The sequence below is a fragment of the Triticum aestivum genome, chromosome 2B (assembly GCF_018294505.1).
Source record: "Triticum aestivum cultivar Chinese Spring chromosome 2B, IWGSC CS RefSeq v2.1, whole genome shotgun sequence".
In the NCBI taxonomy this organism is placed as follows: Eukaryota; Viridiplantae; Streptophyta; class Magnoliopsida; order Poales; family Poaceae; genus Triticum; species Triticum aestivum.
In genome coordinates this window covers 6,424,263-6,441,307 of record NC_057798.1, presented here as the reverse complement: position 1 = coordinate 6,441,307, position 17,045 = coordinate 6,424,263, and the positions used below count along the sequence as shown (strand labels likewise).

At 49.5% G+C, this 17,045-nt stretch overlaps 2 long non-coding RNA genes across 2 annotated transcripts; both read right to left on the bottom strand.

Moving 5' to 3' along the window:
• Positions 1-73: 73 nt before the first annotated feature.
• Positions 74-10,406, bottom strand: LOC123043062 (uncharacterized). The gene is made up of 3 exons (XR_006419001.1): positions 10,354-10,406; positions 9,806-9,863; positions 74-123 (listed from the first exon to the last, which is right to left on the bottom strand). It is a non-coding gene; the product is annotated as an uncharacterized lncRNA (long non-coding RNA).
• A 4,735-nt stretch (positions 10,407-15,141) lies between these two features.
• On the bottom strand, positions 15,142-16,775 carry LOC123039859 (uncharacterized). Its single transcript, XR_006418002.1, has 4 exons — positions 16,723-16,775; positions 16,176-16,233; positions 15,365-15,555; positions 15,142-15,252 (listed from the first exon to the last, which is right to left on the bottom strand). It is a non-coding gene; the product is annotated as an uncharacterized lncRNA (long non-coding RNA).
• Positions 16,776-17,045: the final 270 nt, after the last annotated feature.

Genomic DNA, 17,045 nt, shown 5'->3' with positions numbered 1-17,045 from the left:
CCTCTTTCAAAACATTGTTATCAGCGGGATGGAGTGCTCCTTCCCCGAGGCGGGCGTCTAGAACGGCGGTTCGTATCATGTCCTCGATGTCCTGCACTCCACCTTGGTCATCATTGAGGGTGTCTGTTGGGCAAACATCAACGTCAAAGCAGAGAAATGGAGTCACACCAAGGGACATGGCAGCATTTAAGAAATGGAAATACATAAGTAGTACTCCCTCTGTAAAGAAATATAAGAGCATTTACATCACCGCTTTTGTGATCTAGACGCACTTATATTTGTTTACAGAGGGAGTATATGTGATAGTGTTACCAGTGCAAGAGAGACAAATTGCAATCTTACGCAATTTGAATATCATGTTTATCTTACTATTACAAGTGTGTGTTTATTATAAACGACATGGCAGGCAGCTCAGGTCTGCACCTGTCATCATTTTGCAGATTGGAAGGCTTGTTGTACAGGGGCATGATCACAAACGAAATAGTAGAGTAGTATTTCTGGATGGTGCTATATATTCTGTAGCAAACAAAGTTGTACGCTCCATACAAAGTGATGTAATAATACCAGACATAATTGCCATCGAATGGCTAGCATGTGGGAATCGCTACAAGAGCTCATGTTGTCTTGTCAAATCTCATACTGGGCACACACACACAAATTGTTGCACTAGTGAAAACAAGCAGCATCTATGGGTACGTAATTGATGGCCGGGACACACACGGTGTCGGTGTCAAAATCGGCGGATCTCGGGTAGGGGGTCCCGAACTGTGCGTCTAGGCGGATGGTAACAGGAGATGAGGGACACGATGTTTTTACCCAGGTTCGGGCCCTCTTGATGGAGGTAAAACCCTACGTCCTGCTTGATTAATATTGATGATGTGGGTTGCAAGAGTAGATCTACCACGAGATCAAGGAGGCTAAACCCTAGAAGCTAGCCTATGGTATGATTGTTGTTCGTCCTATGGACTAAAGCCATCCGGTTTATATAGACACCGGAGAGGGCTAGGGTTACACACAGTCGGTTACAATGGTAGGAGATCTACATATCCATATCGCCAAGCTTGCCTTCCACGCCAAGGAAAGTCCCATCCGGACACGGGACAAAGTCTTCAATCTTGTATCTTCATAGTCTTGGAGTCCGGCCGATGATGGTAGTTCGGCTATCCGGACACCCCCTAGTCCGGGACTCCCTCAGTAGCCCCTGAACCAGGCTTCAATGACGACGAGTCCGGCGCGCATATTATCTTCGGCATTGCAAGACGGGTTCCTCCTCCGAATAATTTATAGAAGATTGTGAACACCAGGATAGTGTCCGGCTCTGCAAAAATAAATTCCACATACCACCGTAGAGAGAATAATATTACACAAGATCAATCTGCTGACCTATTCTGTGGCGTAACGTCACACCACTTCCAAGCCTTTACTCGAATTGTTTTTATTGTTCCACCTCAGCGCGCTTAGCGAGGCGGTTTCCTTGGCACGTCCGTCGAAGCAGAGATCGTGTTCCCCTTATTCCGGGATTCCCATCAATACGGACGTGGGTAACCCAACCGCGCCATTGATTGTGACGCTTGGGAGATAAGCGAGTTTTACCAGGCTGGTTGGGACGCGTGTTTCTGTCCGCCCATATAAGGGGATAAAGATCCAACCTTTTTACCTGCGCCTTCTTCCTCCTTGGCTTATCCATCTCTGCAAACTCGAGCTCTAGCGGCCAAGCCCGCACATCTCACCTCAACCTTCTCCAAATATGTCCGGAGCGGGAGGCAAGTGGACGGCCTCCTCCATCACGGAGGGGCATATCCAGAAGCTGCGCAGCGCCGGATACTTGTCCAGTGACATCGCGCATCGGCTCCCCGACGAGGGAGAGCTCATCCCCACCCCCAGGCCCCATGAGAGGGTAGTATTCCTTCCCCATTTCCTCCGCGGACTGGGCTTCCCACTTCATCCCTTCGTCTGGGGGCTCATGTTCTACTACGGCCTAGATTTCCATGATCTGGCCCCGAATTTTATTCTCAACATCTCGGCGTTTATCATCGTGTGCGAGGCCTTCCTCTGCATGCAGCCCCACTTCGGCTTGTGGCTCAAGACCTTCAGTTTCAAGCCGAAGGTTGTGAAGGGCAGCCAAGCGGAGTGTGGAGGAGCCATGGTGGGCAGGATGTCCCAGGTTACGTGGCTGGAGGGCACCTTTGTGGAAACCATCAAGGGGTGGCAATCGGGGTGGTTCTATATCACCGAGCCGCATGATCCCAAATGGGCAGCGGCCCCCGAATTCAGATCCGGCATCCCCACATGGCTCACCTCCTGGAAAGAGAGCGGCCGGATTTGGGGCGATTCGGAGGAGCTGACCGGACTCCAAGCCTGCGTCCAAAAGCTGGTGGACAAGAAGCTCAAGCTTGTCAACGTAGTCCAGGTCATGCTCATCCGCTAGATTCTCCCGTGCCAATGACGGGGCTTCAATATGTGGGAGTTTGATCCGGCGCAGCACCAGACTTTGAATGGGCTCTTCGACACTATGTGCGAAGAGGTCTGGAAGGTGCTGTTCAAGGGCACCGAGGCTCCCGCATCCGCTACCGAAGATCGTGGATTCAGCTCGCAGCGTCTAGTTGACGAGGTAAGTGATATTGTCCTTTACGGGACGCTTGTTATTCATAGTTTGACTCTATGGGGGATCTAAACTCCCTTTCCTTTGACAGGACTGGCTGAAGAAGGCCGCACAGGCTATCTGTCCGGCCCCATTGCCAGAGGACCCAGCTGACGCCCGCCTAACGGGGCTGCTGGCTCCGGCACGCCACGTGGTGCTGGAGAAGAAGGCCAAGAAGAAGGCCACGGGGACTCAGAAGAGTTCCCGTTTTCAGGTGCTATCGGATGATGAATCCGAGGCCGACTCCTCCCACCAAGGTGAGGAGGAGAAGAAGAAAGCCTCTCCCCCAACGGGGGGAGGGAAGAAAAGGAAGGCCTCCCCAACAAGGGAGGCCGAAGGGTCCAAGAGGGGAAAAACTCTTCCCCCGGACTGTTCCGCCAATGCCAGTGACGACGACGAGGACTGGCCTCTAAGGGCCAAGCCTCTGGCGAGATCGTAAGTATCCGGACTCCCGAACAACTTCAAGGTTTTCGTTTTCCGCCACATTATGTCTTTCTAATGCTGCATACAACCCTGTAGTCCGCCTAAGGATGATCTCCCCACTTTGTCGAGCGGGTCCTTAGGGGCGTCGGATATGGATTCTCTTCCGACTGCCTCCACCCCCCGTGATGCGGACGATGCCGAGGCGGGATCCTAGGAAGGGACCCACCAGGAGGAGAGGGCCCCGGAGGTGTCGCAGGACAACCTCCCGGACTTTGCACCGGACTCAGCCCCGGAACCCATAGTGGCTCCGGAGTCCGGCGGGCGACCCCTTCGTAAGAAGGGCAAGACCGCGACGCCGGCTGCCTCCGTCCAACCGAAGGTGACGGATAATTTGCTAGAGGCGCTCAATAGCGCGTCTATTGAAGATGAACACCGCACTGTTATGAGTGCGGTGATGCAGAAAGTTCAGCTCGCCAAGAACGGGCTGACCGAAGCCTACAACAGCCTTCTAACAAGCTTTGAGGTAAGAATTTCAATATGTAAAAAATGGTACCGCATAGACAGTAGCCCCTGATGCTCGGTTCGGTGTTCGGAAAGAAAAGCCAGACTGAGGATCCGATAAGATATACGCAGGAGTTACTAATATGTCAATATGGGATTGCAGGTTGCACTGCTGACCTCTGCCGCATTGAGTGCGGGGGTCGATACTTTGAAGAAGGACCTCGAGCGGTCCGAGAACGAGCTCGGCCGTGCCAAGAAGCAACTCGAGGTCAAGGAAGGTGAGTAACACCATATTAAAATTGCACCTTACAGAAAAGGATTTTGGTTGCAAAAAGAATAACGAGGATAACGTGGGTATTGCAGGGGCCACTAACGAGGGGGCGACCCTGAAGGAGGCGGTGGCCGCGGCCGAACGCAATGCGGCTGCGGGGCGCACCGAGCGAGAGAAACAGGAGGTGCGGGTGGCGGCGGTACAGCAATAGCTCCAGGATCTCGTGAAGAAACACGAGAGCCTGGAGCGTGACTCGAAGACTCGAGAGTCTGAGCTTGCAATGGCTCTTGAGAGTGCCAAAGCCGCTAAGGCCGAAGCCTACAAGGCCCTCCAGGAGATAGAGGCGGTGAAGAAAATAGCAGCGGGTAAGGCATTTTTCATGCAAAGTAAGCATGTGAGTGTTAATTACCTGTCGCTTACCCGAATTCGGAGCTCTCCAGGAGCGTTCACAGATCTTCCCCGCAGCGTGTCCGATGCTGCCGCATTCTACCGGGCCGAGGAGGGGAGCTCAACGGAGAAGTTCTTCTGGTCTCAGTATGCTGAGGCCGGACATCCGGTGCCCCTTAGCGACCAGCTGAAGCAGCTGGTCGAGCTCCACAAGGCGGCCGAACAGGCCATGAAGGGCCTCATAGTTTGGCTGTGGCCTAAGGAGGCTATGCCTGGGAGCTACTTCGGCCTGGTGCGGCGGCTGGTGGACGCGTGCCCGTGGGTTGAAGTTATCAAGCACTCCGCCTGTATCGAGGGTGCGCGTCGGGCCCTTGCCCGCGCAAAGGTGCACTGGGGCAAGATGGATGCCCAGAAGCTTGTGACGGACCACCCACCAGAGGGCAAGGAGCATCGCACGCCCGAGATGTATTATAGGAGTGTTCTGAAGGGCGCCCGCATTATTGCGGGTGAGTGCTCCAAAGAAGAAGTTTTTGAGTAGACTCGCGTTTTGTTATCCTGTGCGCTGAAAACTAAGTTCATATGCACGAAGCAACACTTGTTAATTTAAAATATTACCTTCTGTGCAGCTGTTTATCAAATCTGAGAGATGGCAAGTCGTCGGCTTCAGCCCCCATGCCACGAGTGCTGGGGTGTTTGGGATAAATTTGGGCACACTTGTTCCCATATTTGGGTCCATCGAGGGAGGCGCTCAACACAACGAACAAGGCAACCGGACTTATAATGCTTGAACACTCTCACTTAGCCATAGAATTCTATAATTTTAAATTTCGGCGAAGCCCCTAGTTTTTGGAAGGCCGAATTTGGGGCGCTATCCACGCCTTGGCTGGACAGAATCCGGCTCCTCGCTCGAAGCGGCATAAGTCTTTAGGGACTCGCAAAGAACCTCTCGAACAGCGACCAGCTCTCGCCTCATCATGACGGTCAGTTTTAGCTTTCTCCACTGAGGCGTTAACCCAGCTCAACTGGGGCGCAATCGCAGTGGTTCTCCCAGTGCTACCTTAGCCAATAAAACGGAACGTAAGGTACCAAAACATGGGAGCCGGGCATACCCAACTGTTGACCCAAGAACATGATTCGGAGCCGATGCATATAATGCTATAAGTTCGGGGTGCCGCACTTGTGAAAGTGTTCGGACTTAGCACACCATAACGCGGGAAACATAAGCCCCTGGTGTATTTAGTCGTACCAAAACGTACGGATGCAACATGTCATAGATGAACATATGTGTAAGAAAGAAATGCAATTGGAAGCAAAAATGTGCTGCATTGCTTTATTCAATAAAAACTGCTGTAAGTGCAGGACGATACAAGTGGTGCGGTAAGCAAGGGATGAGACTGTTTAACATGTCCCCCTCCAGGGGTAGGCTACAGTATAATGCATAAAGTAGATTTAATGCTCATAATGGAGACCACCTGGATTTTCGTCGTAGCCTTTCTCCTTCCCTAGCTGTTGCATCGTGGGTTCGGCATGTCTGCTGCCGGACAGGGCCTCTGACAAACGGAGTCCTGTAGGTAAAAAATAAAAGGAAAAGAAAAAGAAACGACACACTTAAGAGCCCCTGGTGCCGTTGAGCCGCAGTCTGGGCTTATCGTGGTCGAGCCCCTTGCCCCATGCCCATGGTATCTTCAGAGCGTAATGGAGTACGCGAAGGGTCTGTCTTAATGTTTTACAGGGGCTGGGGTTGGGGCCGCACTTCTACGCGTGCTCGGAACGTGCCAGGTGGTCGTGTTGTAGGTTACTCCGGGCACGCTTAGCTGTGTCCGTCCGCTTGGCAGCTGGACTCGAGAATTGCCTTGAAAGGCTGCTTTGTACTTCTGTCGCGAGAGCCACTGTATGTTCCTCCGTTCGGAGGGAGCGTTCAGTGTTTCCGTTGACCGTGATGACTCCTCTAGGGCCTAGCATCTTGAGATTTAGGTATGAGTAGTGCGGCACCGCGTTGAACTTTGCGAACGCGGTACGTCCGAGCAAGGCATGATAGCCGCTGCGGAACGGGACTATGTCGAAGATTAACTCCTCGCTTCAGAAGTTATCCGGGGATCCGAAGACCACTTCCAGTGTAACTGAGCCTGTACAATTGGCTTCTACACCTGGTATGACGCCTTTAAAGGTCGTCTTGGTAGGTTTAATCCTTGAGGGGTCTATGCCCATTTTGCGCACCGTGTCCTGATAAAGCAGGTTTAGGCTGCTGCCGCCGTCCATCAGGACTCTGGTGAGATGAAATCCATCGACGAATGGGTCTAGAACCAATGTGGCGAACCCACCATGGCGAATGCTGGTGGGGTGGTCCCTTCGGTCAAAGGTGATCGGGCAAGAGGACCATGGATTGAACTTCGGGGCAACTGACTCCATCGCGTATACATCCCTGAGTGCACGGTTCCGCTCCCTTTTGGGTATGTGCGTGGCATATATCATGTTCACCGTCCGCACCTGTGGGGGGAAACCCTTCTGTCCTCTATTTTTCGGCGGTCGGGTCTCTTCCTCGTCGTCGCTATGTAGCCCCTTGTCGTTGTTTTCGGCAATTAACTTGCCTGCCTGCTTGAACACCCAACAGTCCCTATTGGTGTGGTTAGCTGGCTTTTCAAGGGTGCCATGTATCTGGCACAAGCGGTCGAGAATTCGGTCCAAATTGGATGGACCCTGAGTTGTTCTTTTGAATGGCTTTTTCCGTTGACCGGGTTTAGAGCATCTGAATCCGGCATTGACTTCCGTATCCTCGCTGTTATCGCCATTAATGCGGCATTTGTTTTTGTTGCGACGCGACCTGCCACTACGGTCCTTGATATCTGGACTGCCAGAATTTTTGTTGAGGTTGTTGCTGCGTGCTAGCCAGCTGTCCTCACCCGCACAGAAGCGGGTCATGAGTGATGTAAGGGCTGCCATGGATTTCGGCTTTTCCTGTCCCAGGTGCCGGCCAAGCCACTCGTCGCGGATGTTATGCTTGAAGGCCGCGAGGGCCTCGGCATCCGGACAGTCAACGATTTGGTTTTTCTTGGTTAAGAACCGTGTCCATAATTGTTTGGCCGATTCGTCTGGCTGTTGAATTATGTGGCTTAGGTCATCTGCATCTGGTGGTCGCACGTACGTGCCTTGGAAGTTATCAAGGAATGCGGCTTCCAGGTCCTCCCAACTCCCGATTGACTCTGCTGGCAAGCTGTTAAGCCAGTGCCGGGCTGGTCCTTTAAGTTTGAGTGGGAGATATTTGATGGCATGGAGATCGTCTCCGTGGGCCATGTGGATGTGGAGGAGATAGTCCTCGATCCAGACCGCGGGGTCTGTTGTGCCATCATAAGATTCAATATTGACGGGTTTAAACCCTTCTGGGATTTGATGATCCATTACCTCATCTGTGAAGCACAGTGGGTGTGCGGCGCCTCTGTACTGGGCGATATCGCGACGGAGCTCAAAAGAGCTTTGTCTGTTGTGTTCGGCCCGGCCGGACTTACTGTGTCCGAGGTGACGGTGATCGTCATGTATTGTGGGGCGCCCACGTGATCCATAGATCGATCTTGATTGTCTTGCCTTATCCTCCAATATGTCTCGCAGGTCCGGAGTGTTCCCCTATGGCCTTGTGCTTTTCGAACGATGTCGGGGTACGGGTCTAGTGAAGGGCCTTGAGGCCTCTCTGTCACGACCACAGGGTGGTCGATCAGCCGTATTGTCTCCTGGTGAACCGGGATCATATGCCTCCACCTCTAATCGGGGGAGCAGCTTACGTTTGGGGTAGATTTTGGAGGGGCATTCGAGTTCATGCTCTTCGGCCACGAGGACTTCAGTCCATCTGTCGGCTAGCAGATCTTGATCAGCTCTAAGCTGCTGCTACTTTTTCTTGAGGCTGTTAGCCGTGGCCATAAGCCTGCGTTTGAAACGCTCCTGTTCGACGGGATCCTCAGGCACGATGAGTTCGTCGTCGTCGAGGCTTGCCTCGTCTCCGGAGGGAGGCCTATAGTCCACTACCTCTTCTTCGGCCGCTCTCTCATGAGGGCTGGCGTCCCCCTCCTCCTGTGCTGGATCTTGCTGGAGTGGGTTGTCTTCGGCGCTATCCGGTGTATTATTGTCTCCGGTGCCGGAATCCTCATTCTTGCTATGGCGGGATTTAGAGCGGCACCGCTGACGCCGGCGCTTGGGCTGTTTCTTGGAGGGGTCATCCTCCGCTATTCCTTCGATGTTTCCATCCTTTGGGATATCCACCATGTATATGTCGTATGAAGAGGTGGCTTTCCAGTGCCCGGTGGGCGCTGGTTCTTGGTCGTCTCCGGCATCATCGTCCATACCGTCGATATCCTCAAAGTCGTAATCTAGCATGTCGGTTAGATCGTCGACAGTGGCTACCAAGTGGGTGGTGGGTGGGCTCTGAATTTCTCCGTCGTCCGCATCCCAACAGTCCTGGCCGCAGTCCGGCCAGGCCTCTCTTGATAACGAGAGGTACTTTAGCGAACTCAAGATGTCGCCAAAAGGTGAGCGTTGAAAGATGTCCGCCGCGGTGAACTCCATGATCGGCGCCCAATCGGATTCGACTGGAGGGGGCGCGGGAGGTCCGGAGTCCGGCAAGGAGTCCGGCACCTCGGAGTCACGAGCATCATGGGGAACAAGATCGGTGTTCGGCTCTATCGCCGTAGAGGTTGCAGCCCCCGAGGCGGTGTCTAGCCATCCATCCTTGGTCTGCGCAGCCGGCTCCGAGTCGAAGATCGGAGCGGGTTCGAGTGCGGCCTCCAGGGTACTATCCGGCTGCAGAGTGAAATCATGCCCATCGTGACAGTACGGCACGTTCGGCTGTGGCTCGAATCCGTCGAGGCTCAAGTCCCCGCGGATGTCAGCCGTGAAGTTCAAACTTCCAAATCTGACCTGACGGCCAGGGGCGTAGCCTTCGATCTGCTCCAGCTGACCAAGCGAATTGGCCCGCAGTGCGAAGCCGCCGAATACGAAAATCTGTTCGGGGAGGAAGGTCTCACCCTGGACTGCATCGTCGTTGATGATCGAAGAAGCCATCGAGCCTATCGGTGACGACACAGAGGAACTCTCAACGAAAGCACCAATGTCGGTGTCAAAACCGGCGGATCTCGGGTAGGGGGTCCCGAACTGTGCGTCTAGGTGGATGGTAATAGGAGACGAGGGACACGATGTTTTTACCCAGGTTCGGGCCCTCTTGATGGAGGTAAAACCCTACGTCCTGCTTGATTAATATTGATGATGTGGGTTACAAGAGTAGATCTACCACGAGATCAAGGAGGCTCAACCCTAGAAGCTAGCCTATGGTATGATTGTTGTTCGTCCTATGGACTAAAGCCATCCAGTTTATATAGACACGGGAGAGGGCTAGGGTTACACAGAGTCGGTTACAATGGTAGGAGATCTACATATCCGTATCGCCAAGCTTGCCTTCCACGCCAAGGAAAGTCCCATCCGGACACGGGACGAAGTCTTCAATCTTGTATCTTCATAGTCTTGGAGTCCGGCCGATGATGGTAGTTCGGCTATCCGGACACCCCCTAGTCCGAGACTCCCTCACATGGCATAAGAGATACCTTAAGGAGCTCCATGGCGTGGACGCCCATGGAAGAGGCGGCACACAACAGTCTGCGCCTGAGGACACCAACATTGTCAAGTTAGTATGCTTGGTTAGTATCATCAACCTGAAGATAAATCTACTGCAGAGTTTTCAGTTTCCTGAAGAAGGAAGGAACTAAAAGTTTTAGATTTCTGCAGTTTTGTCTGTCTGTGAAGATAAGTTGCAGCAAGCAAGCAAGCAAGCAAAATATGGAGTATCAAGTTTCCTAGTGCTCCCTCAAATTGTAAGATTTGCTATGCATGCTCGTGTCAGTATTTTATTTTAGTTTTTGAAGGAATTTGCTCATGTGAAGATTTCGGTATGAGATACATGGAGCTTTTTCAGAGTTGTTTTTTTTCTTTCTGTAATACCTGTGAAGAATTGGGTATGAAAAGTGGAGCTTTTTTCATAGTGAAAAGTGATCTTTTTGGTGTCGTTTTGTTGTTGCTCTAATCGGCATGTATCTCATACTGGAAGACTTTGGTAATTGATGGTCGGGACATGAGAGAGAGCAGACTGAGTTACCTTGACGGTCTCCATGGCGTCCGCAGCGGCAGCGGGGTCTCGGAATAGAAACATTACCAAGTTAGTATCAACCTGAAGAATAATCTGCAGAGTTGCAAGTCCGAATACAAGTTGCAGCAGCAAGCAAACACGGATAGATGGGCATTGACAAGCTCACCGCGATTATTTTGCAGCCAGTGCCGAACAACGCCGTGCCTCGTTGCTCCAAGGGAGACACACACGATGAGCCCCTTGTCCTCTGCATTTACCGGGGATGATGCAGTACCGAATCAATCATGCTGCTGCACAAGGACATGATAAATAACAAATCTTGAGTCAAATGGAAAATCTTGAGCTCCAATCATAATGAGAGAAAAGAGGAAATCATGCCTTTTCATCAGCGGAGAGAGCCTGAGGACAACGACGCCATCCAGTGCATCTTCATCAGCGAAGAAAGCACGAGGACGACGGCGCCGTCCTGTGCATCTTCAAGCCCAAACCGTGTCAACTTCTGCAGCACCGCTTGGCAAGAGAAAATTACCGGTGTCGTGCGCGATGGAGATTTCCCATCATCTCCGGTAGGTTTGACGGATGAAAGGAGTATCTTCCTGAGGAATGCAATCTGGGTGGACATAAAAAGATCAGTCTAGTGCAGAGGAAAAGAGGAATGTCAGATTTCTCAACAGTAAGCCACACAACAATTCTCTTGTGTCAAAGGGAATTTACAGGAATTAACAAGACAACATCTTCCCCTAAAAACAATGCATACTTATTCACCAGCCTAGGAATGCAAAGTGCTCGTTCCAGTTCCACACAATGAAAGTTAAGTGTTGGACCTGATCAAGACAAGACAAAATTGCCATAGATAGGCTCACTTGTGTGACCAGCAGAAGAATTTTCGCTACAAGATCTCATCTTGGCTTGTCAAATCTCATACTAGAAAAATTGTTGCACACTAGTGAAAACAAGCAACATCTCCGGGTAATTGACGACCGGGACACGCAGGACATGAGAGAGAGAGAGCAAAGAGAGATACCTTGACGATCTCCATGGCGTCGGCAGCGGGGTGGGAGCAGCTGCTGCATCCATGGAAGAGGCGGCACACAGTGGTCTATGCCTGAGGACACCAACATTATCAAGTTAGTATGTGTCGTTAGTATCAACTTGAAGATAAATCTGCTGCAGAATTTTCAGTTTTCTGAAGAAACAAGGAACTAAAAGTTTCAGGTTTTTGCAGTTTAGTCGTCTCTGAACATAAATTGCAGCAAGCAAGCAAGCAAATATGGATGGGAATGAGAGGGAGTAAGGGCCACTGATGATGAATGCTGAACTAGGATGAGCAGAGCCTGCACTGTCCACCCACATAGAAGGCAATGACAGAATCCCTTCCCCTGGCACGAGCTTCGGATCAGCGGTGGCACTTGTTCTTGCCTAATGAGGATCCTCCATGGACAAGGGAAGGTGTCATCAGACCACCGTAGTCCAATTAGTGCTATACGGCCTGCACAAGGATCACAAGAGACATGCATGGTGAATGCTACCGAAAAACAAGACAAGCGTTTGCTCAATACAGAAAAACGAGACAAGCGTCTGCTGCATCGTGGGAGCAGCGGCGACCCGGGAATAAGCAGACCCGGAGGAGCGAAGCGGCCGTCTTGTAGGTCAAATCGAAACCACCACACAAGCACTTGACAAAGCAGCATCACAAGCTGCCAGAATGCAACATCACAAGCACTTTAGTTACAGTCAAGACCGTCGAAAAAAGGGAACGTCAGACCATAGTAAGGTTGCTGCGATGGTGATTCGATAAAACATCACATACTTTTCTGTACACAGGGCTCCTCTTTTCGTCCTTGAGGGAGTTCCTCTCCTCGACCAAATCCATCATCTCCTCTTTCAAAATATTGTTATCAGCGGGATGGAGTGCTCCTTCCCCGAGGCGGGCATCTGGAACGGCGGTTCATAACATGTCCTCGATGTCCTGCACTCCACATTGGTCATCATTGAGGGTGTCTGTTGGGGAAACATCAATGTCAAAGCAGAGAAATGGAGTCACACCAAGGGACATGGCAACATTTAAGAAATGGAAATACATAACAAGTACTCCCTCTGTAAAGATATATAAGAGCGTTTACATCACCGCTTTAGTGATCTAGACGCACTTATATTTTTTTACAGAGGGAGTATATGTGATAGTGTTACCAGTGCAAGAGAGAGAAATTGCAATCTTACACAATTTGAATATCATGTTTATCTTACTATTACAAGTGTGTGTTTATTATAAACGACATGGCAGGCAGCTCAGGTCTGCACCTGTCATCATTTTGCCCATACATATACATACATACAACAAGAGAGGCAAAACTTAGCAGATTGGAAGGCTTGTTGTACAGGGGCATGATCACAAACGAAATAGTAGAGTAGTATTTCAGGATGGTGCTATATATTCTGTAGCAAACAAAGTTGTATGCTCCATACAAAGTGATGTAATAATACCAGACATAATTGCCATAGAAAGGCTAGCATGTGGGAATCGCTACAAGAGCTCATGTTGTCTTGTCAAATCTCATACTAGGCACACAAACACAAATTGTTGCACTAGTGAAAAACAAGCAGCATCTATGGGTACGTAATTGATGGCCGGGACACACACGGCATAAGAGATACCTTAAGGAGCTCCATGGTGTGGACGCCCATGAAAGAGGCGGCACACAACAGTCTGCGCCTGAGGAGGCCAACATTGTCAAGTTAGTATGCTTGGTTAGCATCATCAACCTGAAGATAAATCTGCTGCAGAGTTTTCAGTTTCCTGAAGAAGGAAGGAACTAAAAGTTTCAGATTTCTGTAGTTTTGTCTGTCTGTGAAGATAAGTTGCAGCAAGCAAGCAAGCAAGCAAAATATGGAGTATCAAGTTTCCTAGTGCTCCCTCAAATTGTAAGATTTGCTATGCATGCTCGTGTCAGTATTTTATTTTAGTTTTTGAAGGAATTTGCTCATGTGAAGATTTCGGTATGAGATACATGGAGCTTTTTCAGAGTTGTTTTTTTCTAACTGTAATACATGTGAAGACTTGGGTATGAAAAATGGAGCTTTTTCCATAGTGAAAAGTGATCTTTTTGGTGTCGTTTTGTTGTTGCTCTAATCGGCTTGTATCTCATACTGAAAGACTTTGGTAATTGATGGTCGGTACATGAGAGAGAGCAGAATGAGTTACGTTGACGGTCTCCATGGCGTCCGCAGCGGCAGCGGGGTCTCGGAACAGCAACAGTACCAAGTTAGTATCAACCTGAAGAATAATCTGCAGAGTTGTCAATTTTTCTGAAGAAGGAAGTAAAAGTATGAGATTTTTGCAGTTCTGTCTAGCTCCGTCCGAATACAAGTTGCAGCAGCAAGCAAACACGGATAGATGGGCGTTGACAAACTCACCGTGATTATTTTGCAGCCAGTGCCGAACAACGTCGTGCCTCGTTGCTCGAAGGGAGACACACACGATGAGCCCCTTGTCCTCTGCATTACCCGGGGATGATGCAGTACCGAATCAATCATGCTGCTGCACAAGGACATGATAAATAACAAATCTTGAGTCAAATGGAAAATCTTGAGCTCCAATCATAATGAGAGAAAAGAGGAAATCATGCCTCTTCATCAGCGGAGAGAGCCCGAGGACAACGACGCCATCCAGTGCATCTTCATCAGCGAAGAAAGCACGAGGACGACGACGCCATCCTATGCAACTTCAAGCCCAAACCGCGTCAACTTCTGCAGCACCGCTTGGCAAGAGAAAATGACCGGTGTCGTGCGCGATGGAGATTTTCCATCATGTCCGGTAGGTTTGACGGACGAACGGAGTATCTTCCTGAGGAATGCAATCTAGGTGGACATAAAAAGATCAGTCTAGTGCAGAGGCAAAGAGGAATGTCAGATTTCTCAACACTAAGCCACACAACAATTCTCTTGTGTCAAAGGGAATTTACAGGAATTAACAAGACAACATCTTCCCCTAAAAACAATGCATACTTATTCACCAGCCTAGCAATGCAAAGTGCTCGTTCCAGTTCCACACAATGAAAGTTAAGTGTTGGACCTGATCAAGACAAGACAAAATTGCCATAGTTAGGCTCACTTGTGTGACCAGCAGAAGAATTTTTGCTACAAGATCTCATCTTGGCTTGTCAAATATCATACTAGAAAAATTGTTGCACACTAGTGAAAACAAGCAACATCTCTGGGTAATTGACGACCGGGACACGCAGGACATGAGATAGAGAGAGAGAACAAAGAGAGATACCTTGACGGTCGGCAGCGGGGTCGGAGCAGCTGCTGCGTCCATGGAAGAGGCGGCACACAGTGGTCTATGCTTGAGGACACCAACATTATCAAGTTAGTATGTGTCGTTAGTATCAACTTGAAGATAAATCTGCTGCAGAATTTTCAGTTTTCTGAAGAAACAAGGAACTAAAAGTTTCAGGTTTTTGCAGTTTAGTCGTCTCTGAACATAAATTGCAGCAAGCAAGCAAGCAAATATGGATGGGCATGAGAGGGAGTAAGGGCCACTGATGATGAATGCTGAACTAGTATGAGCAGAGCCTGCACTCACCACCCACATAGAAGGCAATGACAGAATCCCTTCCCCTGGCACGAGCTTCGGATCAGTGGTGGCACTTGTTCTTGCCTAATGAGGATCCTCCATGGACAAGGGAAGGTGTCATCAGACCACCATAGTCCAATTAGTGCTATACGGCCTGCACAAGGATCACACGAGACATGCATGGTGAATGCTACAGAAAAACAAGACAAGCGTTTGCTCCATCGTGGGAGCAGCGGTGACCCGGGAATAAGCAGACCCGGAGGAGCGAAGCGGCGGTCTTCTAGGTCAAATCGAAACCACCACACAAGCACTTGACAAAGCAGCATCACAAGCTGCCAGAATGCAACATCACAAGCACTTGAGTATAGTCAAGACCATCGACAAAAGGGAACGTCGGTCCATAGTAAGGTTGCTGCGATGGTGATTCGATAAAACATCACATACTTTTCTGTACACAGGGCTCCTCTTTTCGTCCTTGAGGGAGTTCCTCTCCTCCACCAAATCCGTCATCTCCTCTTTCAAAACATTGTTATCAGCGGGATGGAGTGCTCCTTCCCCGAGGCGGGCGTCTGGAACGGCGGTTCATATCATGTCCTCGATGTCCTGCACTCCACCTTGGTCATCATTGAGGGTGTCTGTTGGGCAAACATCAACGTCAAAGCAGAGAAATGGAGTCACACCAAGGGACATGGCAGCATTTAAGAAATGGAAATACATAACTAGTACTCCCGCTTTAGTGATCTGGACACACTTATATTTGTTTACAGAGGGAGTATATGTGATAGTGTTACCAATGCAAGAGAGAGAAATTGCAATTTTACGCAATTTGAATATCATGTTTATCTTACTATTACAAGTGTGTGTTTATTATAAACGACATGGCAGGCAGCTCAGGTCTGCACCTGTCATCATTTTGCCCATACATATACATACATACAGCAAGAGAGGCAAAACTTAGCAGATTGGAAGGCTTGTTGTACAGGGGCATGATCACAAACGAAATAGTAGAGTAGTAATTCAGGATGGTGCTATATATTCTGTAGCAAACAAAGTTGTACGCTCCATACAAAGTGATGTAATAATACCAGACATAATTGCCATAGAAAGGCTAGCATGTGGGAATCGCTACAAGAGCTCATGTTGTCTTGTCAAATCTCACACTGGGCACTCACACACAAATTGTTGCAATAGTGAAAACAAGCAGCATCTATGGGTACGTAATTGATGGCCGGGACACACACGACATAAGAGATACCTTAAGGAGCTCCATGGCGTGGACGCCCATGGAAGAGGCGGCACACAACAGTCTGCGCCTGAGGACACCAACATTGTCAAGTTAGTATGCTTGGTTAGTATCATCAACCTGAAGATAAATCTGCTGCAGAGTTTTATGTTTCATGAAGAAGGAACTAAAAGTTTCAGATTTCTGCAGTTTTGTCTGTCTGTGAAGATAAGTTGCAGCAAGCAAGCAAGCAAGCAAGCAAAATATGGAGTATCAAGTTTCCTAGTGCTCCCTCAAATTGTAAGATTTGCTATGCATGCTCGTGTCAGTATTTTATTTTAGTTTTTGAAGGAATTTGCGCATGTGAAGATTTCGGTATGAGATACATGGAGGTTTTTCAGAGTTGTTTTTTTCTTTCTGTAATACATGTGAAGAATTGGGTATGAAAAATGGAGCTTTTTTCATAGTGAAAAGTGATCTTTTTGGTGTCGTTTTGTTGTTGCTCTAATCGGCATGTATCTCATACTGGAAGACTTTGGTAATTGAGGGTCGGGACATGAGAGAGAGCAGACTGAGTTACCTTGACGGTCTCCATGGCGTCCGCAGCGGCAGCGGGGTCTCGGAATAGAAACATTACCAAGTTAGTATCAACCTGAAGAATAATCTGCAGAGTTGCAAGTCCGAATACAAGTTGCAGCAGCAAGCAAACACGGATAGATGGGCATTGACAAGCTCACCGCGATTATTTTGCAGCCAGTGCCGAACAACGCCGTGCCTCATTGCTCCAAGGGAGACACACACGATGAGCCCCTTGTCCTCTGCATTTACCGGGGATGATGCAGTACCGAATCAATCATGCTGCTGCACAAGGACATGATAAATAACAAATCTTGAGTCAAATGG